General features: G+C 38.6%; 1 long non-coding RNA gene across 2 annotated transcripts; it reads right to left on the minus strand.

Moving 5' to 3' along the window:
- Positions 1-6016: 6016 nt before the first annotated feature.
- On the minus strand, positions 6017-22493 carry LOC116421818. 2 transcript variants are annotated; one of them, XR_004232356.1, is made up of 4 exons: positions 21521-22493; positions 13803-13852; positions 12004-12053; positions 6017-6151 (listed from the first exon to the last, which is right to left on the minus strand). It is a non-coding gene; the product is annotated as an uncharacterized LOC116421818 (long non-coding RNA). The 2 variants fall into 2 exon arrangements; XR_004232355.1 differs by having other exon boundaries at positions 6017-12053.
- Positions 22494-23864: the final 1371 nt, after the last annotated feature.

Genomic DNA, 23864 nt, shown 5'->3' on the forward strand with positions numbered 1-23864 from the left:
GGAAGGGTCCGGGTTGGGTCAGGATTTGGGGACCCAGGTATGCTCTTGTCTTTCCAGATGCAGACCCAACAGCAGAGGAGTAGATCTCAACCAGAAACATCCATGACCTGGGGAACCAAGAAGAGAACGACCAGATGACAACATTGTCCCTGACAATGGCCCAGAAGGATCAGCCAGATGTCAGTAGCCCTTCAGATGCTGATGACAGCCATGTCCCTCCTGAACATGACACCAAAGATGGCGAACACAACACCAGTGTTACAGTTGAATTGGACTGCTCTGGTGGATGCGCAACACTTAGAGGCTCACAAAATTGGACAATGGGCTTCTGTGCTTCTCCCGTGGCCTCCTGCTATTCATATGATGGTCTGGGGAGAGGCTTTGCCCAATTTTCCACTTGTAGGTAGTGCTTTTAAACTAGTAGGTTGAACACTATGTTTTTTTTTTTTTGTTGTTTTGTTTTGTTTGTTTGTTTGTTTGTTTTGGCCCTGTTGGGCCTTGTTCTTACTATTTAACTTTTGTTTGCCTTTGTTCTATTTTTTTTTATATTTTGTAATCTCTTTAAGTGAGTTGTTGTTGTTAAAGTTAGTTTGATGTGATGAGTGCTCCCTGTTAAATAAGAAAAGGGAGTTGTAAGGGTCAGGAGAGGAACTTCACATAGTATAAGAGGAAGTAAAGAGGCTTTGATGTCTGAGGTGCCTGGATATGATCTCTGCAGCTAGCAGGGACCACCTTGTGAGTGAGAGCTCTGGCCGCATTGAGAACACATCATCAGCAGGAGACGTCTCCTTCTCTTATTGGCTATGTGTGTTACCTCATAGACCCAATATAAGTAGTGAGAACCAGGAGGAGGAGGAGTGCATAGGAGTGCAGAGTATGCAGGAGTAGTGCAGGATGTAATTGCGTGGAATAAAGACTTGAGCTCACAAGCTGCTATGTCCAGGCGATCTGTTGAACACAAGAACCACTGCTTGACGAGGGAGTAGTCAGAGATCTCTGAAGACCTGGGATTAGGCAAAACTGGCAATCAGTAACCTCTGAAGGGTAGGTTACATTGTGCTTTTACTATGAGCATATGTCAATATATTCAATGTCATGACAGCCTTTCCTCTGACCCCAGCTTGTGGGTCTTAGAAATTAAAGTGATTGTGATTCAATGGCCTTTGATAGCCCAGGGAGGTCATTTCTGAATGTAAAGTGGAAGAGTTATTGCTATGCTACCTGCCTATGTCTTGCTCATGAATTGGAAGGGTTAATGAAAATTCTGAGAAGTTTTTGCAAGAATCCAAAGAGTAATATATGTAATAGTAATACTATTACAAAACAAGGGCAGATGAATGGGAATCAGAATTAATTTTAGGGCAAAACAAGTGTGGTGGGGGTCCAAACACAAAGTACAGGAGAATAAAACTAAAAGAGCTGGAACATAACTGAAGAGTGGTGATGAGTGGTGATATAGGGTTGTTGAGGGTAACGCGGGGGCCCACTTCTCACTTTTGAATAATGAATGAGGAGTTGAGATTTGATTACTCAAGCATGCCAATTCTGGGCATGTTACTTGGGGTTCTGATAACTTTTTTTTCCTACTTTAGTCATATGCTGAATGCAGAATCAATTATTAACAAGTACTGTGAAATTTATCCATTTACCTGGCAGGTTTGCCTATGGGTAATGTTTTCCCACATTTAGAGTAGTAAGCAAGGAGAAAATTAATGTGGACTAATCCCCAAAAGATTAGATTATATTGAATAGAGTTGAGGCTAACTAATGTTTGAATCCCAAGGTATAAAAGGTTAACTTATAAGGTAGAAGTCTATTAAGTTTGAGATTTTACTTTTTTTAGATTTAGAAATCTGTACACTGATTTCTTTTGGGGATTGTCAGAATTGATATGGGAAATCAGGCATGGTATCTGGGGCTTTGAATACCAGAGTTCTCAAAAGTAATAACAGTTGAAAAATGCCTTCTTTCCCAGCTCCCCTTTCCCTTCCTTACCCTTCTGTCTTTAGGCATAGAATTGGTGGTTGTGTGTCTGTTAGGTTAAGGGTGGAACATTTATTAAAAGTCTATTATGTGCCAGGCACTGTGCTAATGAATTTACAAATATAGATATCTCAATTGATTCCTCCATTTCAGTAAGTGGATCTTCCTCCCAGAAGTCCCAAGCCAGTTCTTTATATGACGTTTTGGAAGGTGGGATTTTAATTTGGAAGATGTCAAAAGCTGGCTTCTGTAAGGCTGGAGAAGATCAAGGAATTTCAGGGACCTCTGTAAATGCCCAAATAAATGCCAGTCTCTCCATATAGACTTGTGCTTTTCTTTTAATGACTATTGAAATTAGGAGGAGAGGAAAGAGGATCCCAAGTTCATTTTGTATGGCTGGAGAGGGCCAGGGAATTTCAGGGACCTCTTGGTTCTGGGCAAATGCCATTCTCTCATTATCTGAGTACCTAGGGAGGCCAATGTCATATAATGCTTGTCATATAATGATTGTTGCAGTTAGGAAGAAAAGACACTCCCTAGTTTACTTCTTTCCCTGTTTTTCTCATTAGGGAAATTTTGGGAGACTCTTGGTTCTGTGGAAGCTCATCAAAATCTGAAACATTTTTATTGGAGCATACCTCTACAGTTTAAGGAATTTCTGTAACATAATATGCTTGTTATAAAATGAGATTGTACCTTTTCCCCTGAGTTGATCCTCACTGGAATTTGTATCTTTCATTCTCAGGAGCATGAAATGGAGTATGAATGCTTTTCACTGAATTCAGAAATTAAGGGTAAAAGATCCCTAATTAAATCAAATTATTGCAGTTCCTCCTCTTTACTTTATGATCTCTCTCTTCTCTCTCTCGCTCATCTTCTAGTAGAGTGTGCTCCATTTCCATGTCTGTATCTTCCATCATGTTCCCATTGGCCTCCCTAGGTACTCAGGTTGTGATCAAGGTTTGAGAATGATGATAAGACTTGAGTAGCAGTGTGAAAGGACCTTCACAAAAAAGGTTAGAAATATTTTCTTCTATTTGGTCACTGAGCAAGCCTTCCAAGATTTCATCTTATTCTCCAAATCTCTTAGAAGAGCAAAAAAAGGTACAAGTGAGTCTCCCAAGCTCCTAGGCAGCAATCCAAGTTCAGCTGGCTAGAGCTCTCCATTGCTCGGGGTTTTTCTTTCTGGGACATGGAAAAAACAGCAGAGGGAGAAAAGGAGATTGTAGAAACTAGGAAAAGGAAGGGTCCCCAGGCCTAGGGGATATGCTCTAGATAAATGAGAGGGGAGGCTTTGCATATCATATATAGTGAATCTGATTTTTTCCCACTTGAACAAAGAGTGTTGTCACAAGGTTATGTGAAAATACCTTTGGCCTCAACCTTCTGATCCGGGTAGAATTGCTCTCCCTACCCCAAGACTATGTGACCCTTTAAAGGAGGAGGGGGCAGGAAGCATAGGATAAAGTCTACTTCTGGCCAACAATCATAGTTGCAAGGTGGTATAGGGTAGAGTCACCTTTTATAAAGCTGGTCATACTATATATGCTTTGGGCAATTACAAGACTATTCACTGACTTCAGAAATTAATATCAGTCATAAGGATCTCATGGCCAATGAAGCTCTACTCCAGGGCATTGATATGACAGGGTCTGCCTTCTACCTTGACTGTTTCCTGGCTCCACACCAACCTTCCCCATGTGGTACCTTATGTCAAATATTGTCCAATTAGGTCCTTCTTACTGCTCCCTTTCAGTTTAAATGGTTCAACACCCAACAATTTACCCCAGGTATGGTGCAGCTTGAGTATGAGTGTGTCCAGCTAGCAAGTTATTTCTACCCTCTATGCTCATTCCATCTGAAGGTAAAGAGATAGGGGTGGTAGGAGCAGCCTTTCTCCTGCTCTGCCTAAAAGTTTTAAGTTGGAAATAACTTACAGGAAAAATGGAGCTGAAAGGGAAGCAGAATGAACCTCCATTAGGTTTATAGTTTGAAGGCTTTATTTAGGTAAGCTCTCTATTCTTTGCTTCTCCTCCTTCTCTTTGCTATAAAGAGAGCATATCTCTTATATGTAAAGAGAACAACAAGATAACATATCTCGTAATTCTAAAATACCAATTTTTTATGTGTCCAAACCCTGAACCTCAACTTCTCAAATAAACAAAATGAATACTTTGCTCCTGTTTTCTTGGGGGAAGGGATAACTAAGGAGGAGCGGGTGAGTCCTTCTTCATCATGGCCCAGAAGCCTTGCTCCTCTTCCTCCCAGGGATCAGATTAATCTGAGTTGAGGAGGGAGAACAGTATAGAGAAAAAAAATGTTAAGGAGATGGCAGAAGATAATGCTATTGAAAGGCAAAAAATTATGGTTATTTTTCTTGCCCATTCAATAGACTGTCTCTAATTAAATTCAACTATTCAAAGTTAGGGGTATGAAGTATTTCTAGGATAAGATTAATAAACACAGCAGAATTCAGTATCATGGTGATAAAAATTCCTGTGGTCTGGGTTTTTTCCTTTTTAGGGAATATCATTGGCAGACATGAAATGTAGCTATTCCCACTAAATCTAAAGATAAGCAAGAAGGATGCTTTTGATTGTTCTTGGCATGAAACAGTTTTGTGCTGACAGCTGCATTGTGTAACCAATAGGGACTCTGACCCCTTTGCTCCCCCTTTTTTTTTGCATTTCCTCCTCCTCCTTTTAGGGTGGGTTCTGTAAGTAGAGACCTTTAAGGCATCAATGCAAACTGAAGATAAAAGGTTTTTGTGAAGGACAGGCAATTATCTCTGCATCAGTGAAAGGCAGGATCTCTTTAGGGGAGATCAGGCCCTCTTTGGGAGTTTTCTTTACTATGCTCAGTTCAGTTTCTCTTGGAGCTCTAGCCTTCAGAATCCTTGATAAGCTTCTCTATTACATTCTAAGTTACTTAACCATGAGGACCAAATCTTTTAATACTTAAAAAAAAAAAAAAAAAAAATCCCCTCACTATATCTAACAGTATCTTATAGATTGGTGCTCAAAAATGTTGAATGAATGAATGAAAGTTAATCTTCTAGACCCACCTGTATGGATGTGGCATCTAGTCACCATTAGATATTAGTAGTGGTGGTTGTGAGGTTTTTGCTAATCTAAGGTTAGGATGAGTCAGGAATTAGGGTGAATCAAATCAAAGTTGGCAAGGGTATAAAGAGAGGTTAGATCAGAAATTCACAGTCACCATGTCCTTTCATGTCACTGAAGACTCAATAAGAGTGAGGGTAAGAGTGAGGAAATATTGTAATCCTTCTAAGTAAATCCTACTAACTTAAAGGCCTGAAGTTTTTTTTCTTTCTTTCTTGTAGGGAGAGTCCATTTGCTATAAATAAAATATTTATTGTCTCCCATGAGCTTGTCACTGTATATGCTATGGGGGATGGGGACCACTGAATCCTTTGACTCTCTGTATTCTTTATCACTTCTTATTCTGACCCTGAAATCCTTTTTTCAAGATAACCTTCCCTAGGACACTAAACCACAATTTATAAGATGGTACTGGCCACAGAAATAATGCTCTTTTAGTGTCTTTTTAAATAGCTGTAACATTCCCCCCTCAAAAATCTCCTTAAATGTGTCTTTCCCTTCTCTTGTTTATTTACCACTCTCCTATCTCTCCAAAGCTAAAATATGAGTTCTCATTTTCCTGTGACCCTTTTCCTTATTATGTTGCACATAGAGAAGCAAAATTGCTAAGTAGGGATTGATTTTATCTCTTTCCTATTCCTTTAGCCCCACCCCTTTATTTCCATACTTCCCCCTTAGGGTACTTATTTTGTTTCCTTCCTTTGAAAGGTTTTACTTTTTCAACTTGCCAATGATTTCCCCCTAAATAAGGTGTTACCTCTCTCAAGAGTATTTGCTTTTTAATGAATTAATGAGTCAATTTAAATTATAATAATATATAATATTAATAAATAATATAAAACAAAATACTATGCTAAGCATTGGGAATACAAATAGGAAAGTAAGACAATCCCTGCTCTCAAGGAACTCACATTTTAATAAGAAACAACATGCTTAGTAATTTTCAGTTGCAAGTCAGATGGAAAGCACAGTGGTCCCTAAGATACAGCATCAAAGAACATGGTAAAAGACTTTAGGTTGAGATGAATTCTAATTTAGATCCCGATCTATATAGAAAAGATATAAAAATAATAGTTTTAGACCCAAATAATGAATATTATATTGGTGTCATTCCAGAGGCAGGTAGACATATTTTTGGACAGGGTTTTCCTGGTACCCTCCACCCTCCCTCAAGACACGTATTGTACTGTGTTATGGAAATATTTGTTTTATTCCACAAATTAAAAATAAAATTTAAAAAGTAAGTAAAAATTTAACACACACACTTCCCTCTTGTGATGCTACTCCTGAGTATGGATCTTAGGAGCTCCTCAGGCCAGGGGTCTGTAATTGTGGTGACTGCAGGAGATCAGCCACCTTCAGTTTTTCTTGGGTTAGGGAATCCTCTTCAGTTCTAGAGCCCGTGAAGGAGGCCCTCTAGCTCTTCACCCTCATCAAAACTTGATCGTCTTTCTTTCAGGTTTTCTCCAGTCTGAGCTACTTAAATGGTATTCGTTCTTTAGAATCCTAGAATCCCTTGCCTCCTCAACTTTTCATTTGTCTTTGTCCATCTCCTGACCTGGATAGCTCCCAAAATCTGATTTTACTGTTTTATTGGTGCCTCTTTAACTTCCTTCATACCTCAAAATCTCATCTTTAGCCATCCTCTTCTCCTATGTCACAAGAAGAGATAATTCTCTCTTCCCAGGGATCCACTTCCATCTGGACCTTTTGATTTCATATCCTTTGGACTCTTTATCATCTTTTCATCATCATTCTTGTGCATACTCAGTTTTTCCTCTCTACTGTAATATTCAGTGGCTCTTCACTCTCTTATTTCCTATTGTTGCCTATAATTCTGTTTTGATGTATCCAGCATGTCACTCGGTTAACCTCAATCAGTACCCCTCTTCCTCCTATCTCTGTTCTTTTCTTCATTGATAAACCTTCTAGAAATAATCCAGTGGAGTAGTTTTACTAGAAATTAGGTTTTAAAAGTCAGCATGTAAGACAAAAATCAAAATAGCGAAAGTTATTCTTGAAGATAACTTCAATGAACCCTGGTATCTTAAAGCTGGTCTAACTGGCAAGGGTCAAGGATGTTTTGAAAGATTGTATATCAGACAGAAGATGAATCTGAGATAGTTGGTATAGAAACAAGTGAATGTAAATTTAACTTTCACTCTACCCACCTAAGCTATTGATTAGGAGACAGAGTAGGAAACAAAACTCGAAGAAAATGAAAATAAGTAAATACTCAGCTCACAGAAGATTCAGTGATAAGGGAAAATTAAACTCTTGAAAGAGTTTTACTCTTTAGTATGCTTTCTACCAAGAATGCTATTTTTAAAACTTGATTTCTCCCCGTTGATTTGGTTTTTGAACAAATGAATGAAAAAAACACCAGTTGCTTAAGGGTCAAATGATAAACATTGTTCTAGAGCCCTGGGGATGCAAATATTTAAGACAGTTCCTAACCTTCCAGGAACATATATTCTAATAGACAGTGGAGGAGTGACCAGGAATAGCCACTTTGGTCTTAAAAGTTCCTGGGAATGAAGAAATAGGGGAGTTGACACACTTTTCCTGGAGCTATAGTAGAATTGATTTGATTCTGAAAATGGAGAGAGCAGATGAGGAAGGAGGATAAGAGAGTATATGTGCATGATAATGGTCAAAAAGATGGTTGGATAGTAGGGAGTGAAGAAGTGAAGTTTGGGGCCTGCCTCAAATAGTGGGCAGATACCAATTAGGACAGCAGACTCTAGGCAGAAGTTGGGACAGCAAAACAGCTCCATCTGACACAGGAAGTTTCCACACCCTGACTTCCCCAACCCAGGGCCCTGGGGCTTCAGTTTCTGACTTTTGAGAACTGTTTCAATTCACTTTTGTCTTTTCTTCAGTACCAATCACAAAGTAACCCATATTTTCTCTACTTAATTAGGTTTTCCAGGAACAAAAGGAAGGAAAAGAATTTGGGCAAGGGTCAGGAGGTTCTTAGATGAATGAGACATGAATGATGGAGATTGGTAGACATCAGGTTCCCCACTTTCTTTTGAGCTCTAGATATATCTTGACAGGTCCATGATGATCTAGAAAGTTGTGTATTTGCTTACAGATGAAGGAAATGCTGCAAGAAAACAAATCATTTTAACATAGCCCAATCCCTTCTTGAGCTCAGAATTAAGTGTTAAATGAGAATTGAGAAAAGAAAGATCTGGGGGAAAAGAATGTGGTATTGGGAGGATGAAGGAGACCAGGAGATAGTTCCTAACTTTGTTTTGGTGACAGGATTTATGTGTAATCCCAGTTCTGGAGCAGATGAAACAAATAAGATACTGTGAGAAAATTGTAAGCAAGCTCCATAAAGTAGCCATATTGCCTTTGGGTAAATGGGTTGGAAGAAAAGGGACAGGGATGAAGATAGGGACTCTTTCTAGGTTTTCCATAGGATAATTGTACAAAACAGATCCATAGAGAAATAAACCTTATTAAATATTGGGGAAAGAAAGTAACTGGTCCGTTTATGTAGCCAAAGCATTCTCCATTGCTCTATTATAAGACTTCCAGATTTGGGGCCACCCTGGAGTAAAGGAAGAATGGGCTTTTACCTCCTTCAAGATCAGGACCTTACTAAGTATCAGAGCCATGTGCTTATGAGCTGGATTCCTTTTAGGCTTGGAGCTCTTTTTGAGGGAATCCATTCTCTTTTTAAGTAGCTTCCCCAAGTGGCTAGACCAAGTTCAAATTCTTATATTTTCTGAAAAGTTGCCTGACCTTTTGTCCTTCACTTATATTTGCTCTGTGGTTCCAAGTGTGGAAACAATGATGGTTCTGGTCTTTTGAGATTCCAAACAAGCTTGAGAGGAGAAGTTGGAATGTAAAGGTTCAGTGCCCAGGACCATCCAAGTCTTTCCCATTCAGCTTTAGGACTCATTTCTATGTTCAAGAGAAGGATGAGAGGGTGGATGTAGGAGAAACAAGAATGGAAAAGGAGCCTTGTTTCCTCATCTGTCTCTGGTATTCCTTCTGTACTCTGTAAGAAGGGTTCACACACAATTTCTTTGCCTTTTTTTTTATCCTCACCAACCCTTCAGTGCCCTTCTAGATCTTCAAAGACTCTTTCCAGATAAGTTTCCTCTTTCCCTATTCTTATCTCTTCCTGTCCTGGGGTAGGAAGGAAAAAATTGGCACTGAAATACCTACTGAATGGTCCCCAAACTTCATTCTAGATAGAGACCTTACAATGATTGGTTGATTAGGTTTATCCTATAGTACTAAGTTCAGGATTGCAGGGCTCAGAGACAGAATATTCCCGCAAGAGCTCTTACTATAGTCCCCTATATATCATGGGAATGATGGGGAAGTACCTTCTTCCCTTCATGGATGATGTCTTGGGTTGATGACCATCAGAGAATGAGCTGGGGAATTGGCATCTAATTCCAAGAGGAATGCTAATGCTCCCCAAAAGATGATCTTTCTGTTCACTCAGGGCTTCTTTGGTCTAATGAATGTGCCGTCTTCCTCCCTTTTCCTAATGGGCACTTAAACAGAGTTTCTTCCTCTCTCTCTCTCTTTTTTTTTTTTTTTTTTTTTTTTTGTGGAGACTACTCTAACCTTGTGGCTCTTTTTAAGACATGGACCTGGCTAAATGAGGTCATTAATCTCCTAAGTGGCAAGGGTACCAATGGGGCCTCTTTCTAGATCCAGCTGCTGATAGTGCCATGCAAGCCTATGACCATGATAATCATTTTCCCTAGCCCCCAATTTTAGCAGCTTCTCTCTCTAGAGACCTAGACTTCTCTGTGCCCCTGAGCCAGCCACTCAAACCAGGGTGAAGAGGGAGGGAAGCTGGAGAAATAAACTAAATCCAATCCAATGATAGGCCGAATTATTTTAGGTAAGGGTGCATGGATTGAACAGCTGGGGTCATTGACAGAAGAGCAATAGGAATAAAAGGAATATTTTTATTTCTCCAGAAGGAAATAAAAGTTTCTTTAAAAGTTTATTTCTCTGCATTGGTATAGTGGACAGCTGCCTAGATGGCATAATTTCAAAGTGGAAAAGTACTCCTTGACCCCAGAGTATCTTTCAAAATGATCTTAAGCCAATGTCTGAAAATCCATTATTGCTTGAGCTTCATTCCTTGGGTTTGGTTATCCCTTATTAAAATGTAGATATTCTCAGGAAAAGCAACATCCTAAGGTATTACCAGTCTTTTTCACCAGAGTATATGAATGAATGCCTTAAGACAAAGATAGAAGAAACCTTTAGTGAATGACTCCTTAGTGTCTCCTGCTGACCACTCCCATGAGAATGCAAAAAACAACAGCAAAAAAAGAATTCTCAACTTTTCCATCTGCCTAACTTAAAGGGAGAAGGCTAACATACACCTTGGGGATACTTCTCCAGGCCGATTCCTTTGTGAACATCCAAGTCTTCTAGAAAATCCTCCCCTCTCCACTGCCTTCTTTGTCCCTCTGAAGGGTAAAAGCCCCCACCATGGGCTTCCCACATCTGCTTTCAATTTTGTGTGGACCATCCTCCATCTTCCTACTGAATTGTAATCACTAAAGGCTATTGAGCTAGGTATGTTTTACCTGCAGAATGTCTCTTGAACTAGAATCTTGAGATGAAGGCAATAAGTTATCAAGGCCTTTTCAACAGATAGCTGTGGACATTAGCTTTTGGTTAAGGGGGAGGATAGAGAGAACACAATTTGGTCCATAGAAAAGGTGGATGCTATGAATAAGTGAAAAAGACTGGGAGGTCATTGAAAGTATATGTAAGTAGGGACTGAGGACGAACATCACTTACTTCACAACTTTGCCTACAGCTGTCCCCAGAAGAGAACCAGAGAAAAGTTCTTCAAAGCAGGGTAGACCATAGACTATCATTTCATGCTCTAGGGCAGAGATTCCAGAGATGGCTAGGGAAGGTGTGCCTTCCCCATAAGAACTCTCTTATAGCCCAGATGCTAGACTTGTTCTCAGGCCCTTATCAAGTGGGAAGGAGGATATTCAGAAGAACAGGAATGAATACACTTCCTTCCTCACTTCCTTCCTAGGTGCTGCATCTGGGTGTGAGATTAAAAACTGTGGTGTTGCCCCCATCCCTGTCTTTTCCATAGTTCTTGCTCCGATTGACCAAGGCCTCCATTCTTTTACATCCAAAGGAAATAAACTTCTTCAGTGGTTGTTCCTTTTCCCCAAGCCACTTCCTGTTAGATTTTGTGTCCCTTGTCCCATCCAACTATCAGAATTGGGCCCATACCTGCCATCTCCTTGAAGTCTGAGTCTCCAGCTTGACATGAATGCTGTCAAGCTACTTATCAACTGCTTACCCTGTTCTCTGGCAATTTGAGGGGTTTAAGTTAGCAGCTTTATCACATCTTCATCCATCACAATACTCCCAAACGTCTGACAAACATATCCTAGGTATAGAAGCCTCTGGTATTTATTTGGAAGGATAGTCTTTACATTTTTTTATTGACTCAATAAAAAACTGATTCCTCAAAGTTCCTCAAAGTTTGTTGTTTTAGTGTATGTCACATTGTAAGTGAAATATTGATTAATGAGTTAGGTTCTCCAAAAGGCTGATTCTGACTCTGTTACTTGAACTCCCCTAGAGTTATTAGGCTCTCTTTGCTTGGGGAAATGGGTAGCAGCTATCCAAGCCACATAGAGATGTTTCCACTTTGAGCATTAGTGGAGAGTTAGTCTCTTCAAGAATCTGGAACCTCTCTGCAAATCATCTTTTGTCCATGTTTTATGACTTTCATTCTAACCCAGCTACTAGACCAGATCCTGGGCCCCCCAACAATTATCTACCTCCCCAAATATTGGGCCCTTTAGGGGCTCTGTCCCCCTGTCCTGAGAAGAGTGAGTCCACCCCTAGTGGGAAATCTAAGAAAACCAACCATTGTAGACTGGACAGTATCTGGGATCTTCTTGAAGACTCAGTCCATCTCTAGTGGGAAATCAAGAATTAAAGACTGGTTGTTATCTGAGAACTAATCAAGTTAAAGAATAAAAAATTACCACTGCCCAAGGGAAATAGAAGGAAATATTTTGGCTTACTTTCAAGGAGGGGGACACTAGAGTGGAATAAAAGGGATGGGGTTTGGTGCCTTGAGGAATTTCAGCTGGAGAAATAACCTATATATTGAGAGCTGGGATATAAACAGAGGAGTTAGCATGAAGGCACTTGGAACTTTGGGCAGAAGGAGGACACTCAAAGAGGAGCTAAGGAGAAATACATCTTATCTCCTTTGTTTTGCCCAAGGCAGGCCAGGACCTGCTAAGGGACATAACAGCTCTGTATCACTCTATGGGGCCCATAGCAAATGCTAAAAAAACATTAGTTGAATTGAAAAAAGAATACACACATTCATTCATATGAATTGGTCTCTTATATTCTCAGTGCTCTAAGAATAAGTATGTGAAATAAAAAATTTTACATGCAGAAAATTGTGTTGGGAGGGGGTCCAAGAAACATTCTTGGATCGAGAGAGTTAAGGAAATAGTTTGTGAAAATTGAACTAAAAAAGGAGGAGGGTTTAGTCACAGAATTAACTATCAAAAGTAATTAGGATGGCCAGAGCAGTAACTAGCAATTTCTGCACTTGGGACAAGTGGCTGTGTATGGGGTGAGGGGGAAAAGGAAGAGTTTGTAATGACAAAGGTCACTTTTAATGGGGTGACCAGTTCCTCCATTTGTCCTATTTCGTATTCTGCCTTAAGGTTATGACCGACCCCTCTTAATGGTTGTTATACCATAAAAGGCTTGCTGTCCTGATACTCAGGGATAGACTCTTTGAGATGATAGTCTGGTCTAGCCCTGGGATCCATTGATCCCAGTATTTCTCTCCATTTAATAAACTATTGAATTGGTCTCTAATCTCTGTCTTGCTCAGTTTCTTTTGACATTACAAGTTGGGTATGTCTGGGGTTATTTATATGCTGCTGGGAGAAGGGATTTAATCCTACTTAGGAAATAAAAGTTTGTAAAGCTGTTAGAGGGAGAGGAAAGACTTTCCAAATCTGTGGAGACATCTGTGGGGGTTCAGGCAGGTAGGAGGGGGAAACAATTTTCCCCCTATTCAGACCTCTTAAATTTTCTGCCCTAAAAAAGTTCTGATTGTTGGGCAGTAATGACTCTGGGGGATTGCTTCAGTCCTTTCAAGAGATGACAAACACTGAGAAGAACCTGGTGGAGATTTGTAGATTTAGACCCAGAATGTTAGAACTGAAAAGGGGACTTAAGAGTTCATATTCAGAGGTAGAACAACTGACAACCTATTTGGTATGGAATTATGTCAAATTCATTCATTCAGCTCAAGCATAAATCTTTCCTTAAAATAGAAATGACCTAGGGAGAGGTACTACATTATGCCCTAATTGTGAATCCATTTATCAGATAACCTGGAGAACAGGTTTTTATTCTGGGTTGAAATAGACTGAGAGGAGAGAATGGAATCACCAGGACAAAGGGGAGGGCAGTCATAGAGCAGAGGCAACTGAACCCAAAAATATTTTCTAATTTTTACCATAAATGGAGCTGCTGTGATATAGTTAAATAAGGGAAAATGTTTCATATATATATATGCAAGTTTAGCATCTTGTGTATTTTCAAGAATGCTAAATTGAATTGAATACTTTCAAATACTATCTAGGTCTACCCTAAGAGTTTCTTTCTGATAAGGACTAAAGGTATTACCTTTTCAGGGGTGTTTCCAAATTTATTGGGGATTCTTGAAGAAGGGAAATCTGTCAAAATCAAAAGGAATGTATTAGTAATGCTGAAATTTCAAATGTTGTGATAAGCTTGTTTTGGAAATATTGGGTTCTGTGCTCCTCAAATCAAGCTATGTAGGTGTTCACCATTGCAAAACAAACCCTCCTGGCTTTCCAATCCTTTTTACACTGAGCCCAAATTGGAACCAAACTCTTCCCCAAATAGCTCCTTTCTCCATACTGTTGAGCACATGGAACTTCCTATTTCTTTTCTGTCAGCATCTTATATTAAGTATTGTGTATTCCCATTATGTTCACTGTACTCCAAGTACACCTATAATTTTTTTTGATATTGAGGGATTATCACTATACCTGAGCTAAATTCTAAATACACTGCCTTTTTCTTTTTTTTTTTTTTTAAGCATTGGACTTGATACAGGTATTAGTCCCCGTGGGCATTTCCCTTTTCTATCTGCCTTCTTTATCATTATTCCTGATCCTCAGATGCATCCTTTATTGCTAATATCCCCTTTCTTATTTTTTCCCCTTCAGTCTAGGATAAATTGTTGTGCCACAGTTCCCTTTTGATGTCCTGACCTAGTTTCTCTAATCATCCTATTTATTCTGCCTTTCCCTCTTAATGTTTGATGAGATAAAGGTCTACCTCAGTTGCTCTGTCCCAAAACCCCAGGCTATAATCATTCTCTCTTAAAATGGTTAATGAGATAAAGGTTTTATATCATTAGGTGATAGACATTCCTTCTTAATGTTTGACAGGATAAAAGTTTATCCATTTGAGATGTCATTAGAATATCAGTAACCTCTCCAGTACTTACCATTGTCTCATCCCAGGTATGCCATTATGCCATTGTTCTTATTATCCTATAAAAAAGCTTGCCCTCTGATACTTAGTGCTGGACTCTTTGAAATGATAGTCTCCTCCAGTCCTAGGACCAAACATGGATCCATTGGTCTCAGTATCAGTTTATCTCTCCATTTAGTAAACTATTTAGTTGGTCTCTAATCTCTGTCTTCCTCAGTTTCTCCAACATTACAAAATAATCTTTTTAGACCTTTGGGTTCCTGACAAAAATCTTTTCCTGTTTGGGTTCTAAGTTTAGTCTTTTGTTTTGTTTTTTAGGTTGAACCTTATGCCAATTCAGCCACTGGGGCCTTTGCTGAGTGTGACTTCAGGAAACCTTTTGTCAGTCATGGAGAAAGGGTAGTACTGATAAGGTCTAGATTTAGGGAACCAAAATGAGATTAGGGTTTCTGATTGTCAGGGAGTTAAATGATAAGGTCTAGTGGCAAGTTCGGTGTTCAGGGAACCAAAAAGAGATATTTGGCTCCCTTATACCCCCTTGGGATTCAGTGCAAGGGTAGGGAGTTTTGAGGACTCCCTTCTGGTGGCACAGAGATTCTCTGTAAAAGAATTTACAGACCCGAAAACTTAGATTGATAAAAGAGGTTTATTATGGGGATTGGGAAGTAAGGTTAGAAATCCTGATAGAGGCATAAAGTCTCATTAGGGAAATAGATGAGGATGGAGAAAAACACTGGAAAATAAATAATATTATTTCAATGGGCAGATCTATGGAAAATGAAGTTTTGCACTGAGAACCCAGTTCTCAATGGACAGAAAGTCCTGGCAGCAAAGGGAACTGCCAAGGTCCATCTGCAAAAGACATTGATGGAAGCTATTATATTGAGTGTCTTAGTGGGGGCTGGGACAGCTCGGGCAGAGCAAGTCAGACCTGGTGGGGGCTGGGACAGCTCAAGTTGGCTTATCAGGTTGGGCTGGAATTTGAATAGAATTCAATGAGTTTCAGGACTGAACCCACCTAGATAAAAAGAATGAAACTGTTATTCTGGCGAGGTCCCTCACTGAGGCAGAGGTGAAGATTTTCTCCTTCAAGGAGTTATAGTTTCGGGGTCCCTCTTCAGTATCTTATTAAATGGTCTTTAGTAGAAGTATCCCATTTCTACAAGTATATCTTGGCTTCCTCTTAAGCTCTTTCCCCAATTCACAATGTCTCCAGCTAAAGGCTAACTCTGGCTCTTTTTAAATAACCTTCAACTAATTCAGTTCACCTAGGCCAATATGAGGGATTCTCAACCAACTCACTGGAAAGTATTACTTTCTCTACCCCACTCCACCTTGTCCAAATATAAGTAAACCTTTGTTAAATTTACTCAGGTACAATTAGCTTGTCAAGAGTCTTTCAAATAATTCAGTATTCACAGTACAACTTTTTCAAGCTCTATTCAGACTGAAAGAGCCTAAATCCATTATGATTTTTTGAAAAATGGATATTCTTTTTTAAAAAACCTGTATGTACTCCTGGGTAACATTTGTTGCTTCAATTGAAGGTACAGGACCAGAAATGTTTGTTCATGGTTCTGGGAGAAAGGATGTATATGGCCAGAGTAGAAGCAGTAATCTCTAGTCTTCAGAGTCACTGTTTTGATGAACAGTGGCACTGGGAATCTGTTGGCAGGAGTCAAGAAGGAAAGCCTAACTTTAGGGAGAAAAATCAGAAAAAGGGAGAGTAGACTAGTTGGAAAAGAAGATAAAAGAAAGGAGAAAATGGAGCTTGGAAATTAAATGGAAAAGTCAAATATACACATGGGGGCTTTGTGTCAGGGACCTTAAAACATTCTTATTCTTGTTCTATGCCATCTTCTCTCTGGGAGTCATTTCCTTTTGCCACATGGTATTCATAAAATTCTGGGTACTGGTAAAATTTGATATAGTCCAGGGTTAGTTGTGATTAGAAAAAAATGCTAAGTTCCTACCTAAGGATATTTGTGATTTATTCTTCCCAGTTGCTTCTTTACCTCCTTTCTCCCACCTGTTATTCTCTGCTCATGGTTCTCTCTGTCCCTAGTTTACTCATTGAAGCAGATCCAAGTCCTTCACCTCTCACATTCTCTTTCCTCAGCACAGGGGACTATGACCCTTCTTTCTTATAAACCTTCTTATTAATAATCCTTTCTTTTCCATTCCAATTATCTGAACATTGCTCTTGAGATCCTTTGGAATTCCCCCGTCCTTGAATGGCCAACACCATACTTTGGTAGGAAACATGAAGGAATGGGCAATTTCATTCATTCTGGGTTTAGATTGCTTCTTCTCCAGGAAGGAGGAATCTGACAATTGGTCATTTCAAGATTGCAAAGGTGCTTAGCATAAAATAAATATTTTATGAATGTTAACTTCTTTATTAAATGGGAAAATTGTAGCTGCTTTAAAATCTGGCAGGAAAGCAACCTGTTTCAAAAGCCTGTTAGAAAGAAAAAGGGGCAAAAATTTTATTTGGAAGGGGTTATAACTCTGAATGAGGGGAAGTGAGAAAGGAAACGAAGGAAGCTGATATCAATTGCTTTAAAAAAAACTCTGGCAAGGAATAGCCTTTTTTCAACTCATCTAGTTAAGACTTCTAAAGGCCAGTTTTTTTAATGTATTGAAAAACAACCAAATAGTAATTCATTTATCTGTAACATTTAATTAGAATTTGGGGGAACTTATTTAAGTGGGAAAAAGGGTATAGCTTATTGGCTCGTCTATTGATTTTGAGGGGCTTACTATGTTTAAATTGGAATTGTGATTCTGAAATTGTGGGAGATAATTACTATTGCCTGGTACATGTTAAATCTGTTTTTTTCTGGTATAAAATCTTAGGAATTTGTTTGAATATTGAAATATTACTATTGGAAATTTGCAGCAGTATTTGATTTGATTTGGTTTAAAAATAGCTTATTAAAACAAAGTTCTGATAACTTACCTGAAGAGGTCACATGTTTGTATTCCCTCTGAGCTAGGCTTTTAAATTTTGTCAGTTCTTTTGAACATGTGTATAAGCTTTATGACGTTATTTAAGCTATTAACTACATTGTGGATCTCAAAAGTTTTGAAGAAAAAGAAAGAAGAAAGGAGAAAAGTGATTTTTACATACATGGCACAAGAAAGACTGATTTTCAGAAACAATTGACAGTTTGAATATGCATATCTAGTTAGAATATCACATGGAAAAATATTGATTTTATTTAAGTAATTTTTAATTGACGTGTTAAAAATTCAAAACAATTATGAATTACATGGGGTTCCTATCCATTTTTTGATAGGTTATGTTTATGTAGCTATCATGTATGAAAATTGTGTAGATTTTATTGCCAAAATTGTTAAGAGTTACTGGTTTTGAAGGCATGTTGGAAGGAAAGAGGATAGCATGTTAGAGAAGTGGAGAGACAGTATGTTGGAAATAAGGGGAGAGAAAGATAGAATGTGTTACTGAATATTTGTTTTTATTTTTATTTTTCAAGTCTATGGCCACTTTAAGGCAAGGTCATTTTTGATGCTGTATCATAGATTCCACTGCTTAGCAATGCAAGAAACTTTTAAGAGACTTGTTGGAACCACAAGTTCTCTGAAAGTGATTATTTCTACCAAGGTCTCCATTTGTCTTCAGGAAATTATTTACTGTTTATTTTTTAAGTGCATAATGGTCTCCTTGTTTAATGAATATAATAACAAATGTGATCTATAGCTTTCTTGAAGTACCTGGAGCAGGATTTTAACCTGATCTGATAGGGTATGCACAATTGTTTGTGGGATATTTTTGTTTTATATAAACCTTGTACCTATTATTTTATATTTCCAAAAGTTTATAGGGAATCCTTGATTGGAGAAAAATGAATTGATATTCTTTTAGAATGAAGAAATTATTAATGATAATTCTGAGAAGGTTCTTTTATGTGACATTAGGATACTCTATATTCTGTATGAGTTTAATTTGATTGTATTGAGTCATTATTTAAAAGGACTCTGCAGATAATAGATTTTGCTTTTGTCCCTTTGGACATTTCTGATATAGACAATATGCAATTTAGAATTTTTCTATGTATTGAGCATTTTGAATACAAAATGATTTATGTAATGTTGAACTTTAAAACCATTTAATTAGATATAAAAGATAAGCTGTGAACTTTCTGGGATGAATCTTACTGTTATCAATATAAGGTCATAGTCAATACCTATTTGGAATATGTGATCCTTGAGAGCTTGATTCATCTGAAGTTTTGATTAATGAGATTTTCTATTGGAGATAAAATTTCTTGTAACTATAGCTGATATTATTTGGAGTTTTAAATTCAAGTATGGCTGTCTGATAGGTCATCAAGCCAGTGATCCACCATCTGAAAGAAATATGCCACAAACCACTCAGATGAATGTGATCCTGAATTGTTACAGGTGCAGGTTAGTATCTGGGCAAGAATTATGAGGTCGACCTTGGCTTTTGTCAACATGGGATCCTTCTGACTCAGTTTCCCAGTGGTGTTCTTTTGAATGAGAACCCACCTGATTATTCCTGAGTCTGGCTTACATGAGATTGTTACTGGGATAATTACTTGAAGTAAAACTGAGTTAAGGCTGCTTTATCCTGTGTTATGTTATGCATGTGCTCTCAGATTGAGGCCCTGAAATCTGTTTTGACTGATTATATTAATATATACTCATGATCCTGCCTTTTTCCTCCTATAGTGGATTTCTGTGATCAGAACAAATGTGAGACTTAACTGCTATTTTATTGTTTATTGGATCTACAGCTGACATCTTTAACATTTGTCTGTCCTGTGAGACAAACATGTGCTGACCAATTTATACTGACCTCTCCACATCTTGTAGCAGGCCTTATGGACCAGTCTTTCTATCTCAGACTATTCTAACCTTTATTTGTTAATTTAGGTTTTTTTTTTTGTTGTTGTTGTTCTAGATTTTGGCCAAGTTACAGCAGTATCGACCAGCTTCAGGGACCTGGATCAACCCATTGGATGCTTCAATCAGTTCCAGCACATACCTCTCTATCTCTCTCCCCCTCCCCCACAAGAAAGATCCTGTTGCATGATTTAGCTCTATGCCCATTCTCAGCAGGAAGTAGCTTCAGAATATGAGCCTCTGCCCCAATGGACTTTGCATCCCATTGATTTGGGAGGAACTGGAACTGGTTGATGAATGGATACCAAATTCTGAGTGAGTCCCATGTTACAATGGTTTTAGGATTTAGAATGAAAAATATTGGATTAAAATTTGAGTAAATGTTGCTGAAAAAGATTACACCAGTAACAATTCAGTTTGGTGCTTGTCAAAAATTATAGAATGCATCTACATTATTTAATTGAACACAATGTTCCCTTCAGATCATGTAATTATTTGAGGGACCTCTGGATAAGTTCCAGAGTAGAAAACCCCTACTGTATTCGTGTGTTATGTGTAGGAACTTTAATTTACTTTCAGGACTTATATGTGAGATGGCTACTTGACAATTGGAGCCTTGTCTATTCCTCTTTGGATGACTCCTTCAACAAAACAAAAAGGGAGATAAGAGATAAGGAACCAGGAAAGCTGGTGGATTTTCCCAGAAGCACTAGAAAGAATGGGACACTCCAGGCAACTCACCTAGGGATTAGATTGGAAAGGACAGCAACCGAGGGAGAGGTGGAAAGTAGACTTGACAAAAGTTAAACCTCAGCAGCAGGTTACTCTGGCCATCATAATAATCCTTCCCATAACCTTGGTTCCACCTAACCATGTTCAGTCTGTACCATCCCTAGTGCCATCAGTTCCTGTTCATCTTAAAAGCCCTCCCTGCAAGTCCTTTTTATCCTTATTCCATGCTTGGTTTATTACCAATTGTACATTCATTTTTTAAACCTCACACAAACCTCAGCTGGGCTGTGTTGCTGGCTCTGCTTTAACTCTGAACTCCCTTATTTTAATGGACTTGCCCAATTTCTGAGACCACTTTCCAATCTACCTGTTCTTGGGAACAACCAAAAAAATCACCCCTGGAAATCTCTGAAGTATAGGCACCTGTCTTGTGACAGCTTTCACTAGTCTTTCTGATCCACTTCTCCAGTCCTATAACCTGAATTAATATTTCAGTATCCTCAAAGGGTCCTGTGGTTTAGTATCAGGCTCCTGAAGTGTGGATTCTTTCTGAATCCTGATGGGTGTTCCCTCTGCTTTCTATTCTTCCAGATGAGAATGGATGGAGCCATTTCAGGCTTCACCTTTCCCCCTTGGAGTTCCCCTCCAGTAGGGGGTTAGGATTGGCCAGCACAAGAGCACTGAGCATGCTGCCCTCTCAGATGCTGAGTTAAGTGCCCAAATGGCTGCAGACCTAGCGCACATCAAATTATCCATCTCAAACTGGATTCCCTGGCTGAGATGGTGCTCCAGAACTACAGGAGACCTGATCTGCTATTTTTGCAATGGGAGGCCTCTGTGCCACCCTAAATAAGGAATGTTGTTAACAACTCTGGGGTTATCAGGAAGAGTCTGGCTCTATAAGTCTTGAGTCCAGACGGCTGGAGCAGGGTCAGGGTACTTTTATCTAGTCCCTTATGGGATCACTGTTTCTCCTTCTCCTTGCTCTTGCCATAGATCCTTGAATCTTTTCTAATCTTATTTTGAGTTATCTGCTCCCAGATGGAGTTGGTCAAAATCATGGTGCTGAGATCCTCCAAGATGATTCAAGAATTTGAATACTCACTAGAGAAAGTAGGGATGTGTTGAGCGATGGATAATGTGTCATGGCCACCCCACCCCTTCCTTGCCATTAGGACTGGGAGAATTGAATTAAAAAAAAAAAAAAAAAAGAGCCCAGGGAAAATCTTGAAACTTTGACCACCTTTACATACCATTGTGTCATAAACTCCAGGTGCATTATCTCATACTTGTTAGGATAATTCCTCCTCCTGTTGAGTAATACACTTCACACCTCACTGTCTTGTGCCCTCAACCTTATCTTGTCCTCTATCCTGTCACGATTAAATTATGATCCTTTCCTGGAATTATGGCTTGTCCATCTATCCAGTATCCTTTCCCCCCTTTATCTGCCTTTGTTTCCCTTACAAGATTGTATATTCAGGTTATGTATTCTCTTTGCAAACCCTAGTTAGCTACTATATAAATTCTCTGCCTCAGTTTGTCTGCTCTGAATGCTTTGGACAAGAGTTGCATCTTGTCAGCTAGCTTAAACTCCACATTAAAGATTAAAAACCAATCTCTGCTTGCCTCTGTTTCTCTGGATATTACTTACACCAGCACCCTGGATGACCCCTTGGCTTTCTAATTTGGGATATGGGGTGGTGAGAGACATAGGAAGTAAACAATATAGTTCAAGATTATGTCTTAGAAATTCTCGGGGATGGACTGGCAACTGAGAGATATGATTGATGGGTCTTTGTGCCCATCCTCCATGTCAATGAAGATTTCTTTATGTGTTTTGTGTTGAGGCTGGGGGAGAGAATAAAGAGGGATAGAGAAAAGTCCATTTCAACTTGGGTGTGGGTTCCAAAGCAGGAGGCTCTGTTCTTAGTATACTCCAAAACTCCCTATATATGTGATTTTGATCCCTGCCTGAAATGAATTTATATAATATATATTTTAACAAAGATAGTAAATTATTTAATTAGGTTAAAGAGGTAGAACCCAGATAACTATGGCCAAACATGCCTCATGCTTAGCATAGGAGGTATAAAGCTTTCTGGGTATTTGGGCTTCCCCTTTCACATTACTAACTGCCATAGAATGTTGTAGAAGAAATAGCTTCTCTGAATTCTGAAGGTTCTCTTTTCTCTGACAACCAACTGCCACAGAATGATGTTGTTGTTGTTGCTGCTATCTTTTGGGGCTGATTGGGGGCCCAAGGATTATTAGGAACTTCTCTCTGTCCCTCACCCCTGCTCTGACTTTAATAAGCAGAACTATTAATCTCAGATGTCTAATTCACAATCCTAACATACATAAATGATTTACAATGGTAGAGAATAGAAAGACAACATGTCATAGTGGGGAAGTGGATAATATTTGGAGTAAAAAGACATGTTTCCAAATGTCTTCCCTTCTAGTTTCAACCTCTGTGACACTGACCAAAGTCACTTAAACTCTTCAACTCCAATTTTTCTGTAAAACGAGATGACTTCTAAGAGGTCCAGCTTTAAATCTATGACACATTTTGAAGTTTCTTTTTTTAAATCAGTTCCTCATTTGAATATAGAGTGGGAGAGGGATATATTGACCCTTAAGACTGGGGAAAATTCCCATTATTGTCTCCTACATATTTATTTTCTGAAATATTTTTTATGGCTATCTTTTGTTTTTATACTGTCTAAATATCTCCTCAAATCCTCATGGGTGTCTCCTTCCAGATAGCCTTCTAATATAACAAAGATTTTTTAAAAATGGAAGAGGAAAAAAAATCGGCAAAACTGATGAATATACTAAAAAAATCTGACAATATATGCAATGTTCCATACCCATGCCCACCTGCTCTTTCTCCAACATCTGCAAAGGAGCAGATTCAAGATTGTCTTTTCATATCTCTTCTTTGGAGTCAGACTTTTTTGAGGGGTAATTTTGCAACATTTACTTTTGACTGTTTTGCAACGGTCCTTTCAATTTACATTGTATATGTTGTTTTTTTGGCTTTTAAAAAACTTCATTTAGAATAAATTCATATAAGTAGATTTATATGCTTCTCTGTAGTGATGATTGTTTCAGCAGTCATACTCTTATTACATTCACATACCAAAATCTGTTTAGCCATTTCCTAGTCAATGAAACATTTACTTTGTTTTCTTTTCTTTTTTTTTTTTTTGCTGCCACAAGTGTTATGTTACTGTGAATGTTTTATTATACATTAAATAATTTATTTATGAAAATAGTGTCAGTTCCTTGACAGAGTATTCCAGAGGCTAGGTATTCTGCTGAGACTAATTCCCATGGACCTGTAGTTACTTCTAATCTGGGATAGAAAAAGTCATTCATTGCTAAGGGCAGGGGGGTGGGGGGAAGGAAAATTGTAAGAGTTTTCCTTCAAATGACCTTGTATTTGCTGATTAGTATATATATTAGCTAGCATTAATTAGTGCTTTAAGGTTTACAAAGATTTCATTTTTACAAGAGATTTCATTTGATCCTCACAACAACTCTGTGTTGCAGGTATCAATATTATTCCCATTTTAAAAGGAGAGGAAGAAA

Source organism: Sarcophilus harrisii, chromosome 2 (assembly GCF_902635505.1).
Source record: "Sarcophilus harrisii chromosome 2, mSarHar1.11, whole genome shotgun sequence".
Classification (NCBI taxonomy): domain Eukaryota; kingdom Metazoa; phylum Chordata; class Mammalia; order Dasyuromorphia; family Dasyuridae; genus Sarcophilus; species Sarcophilus harrisii.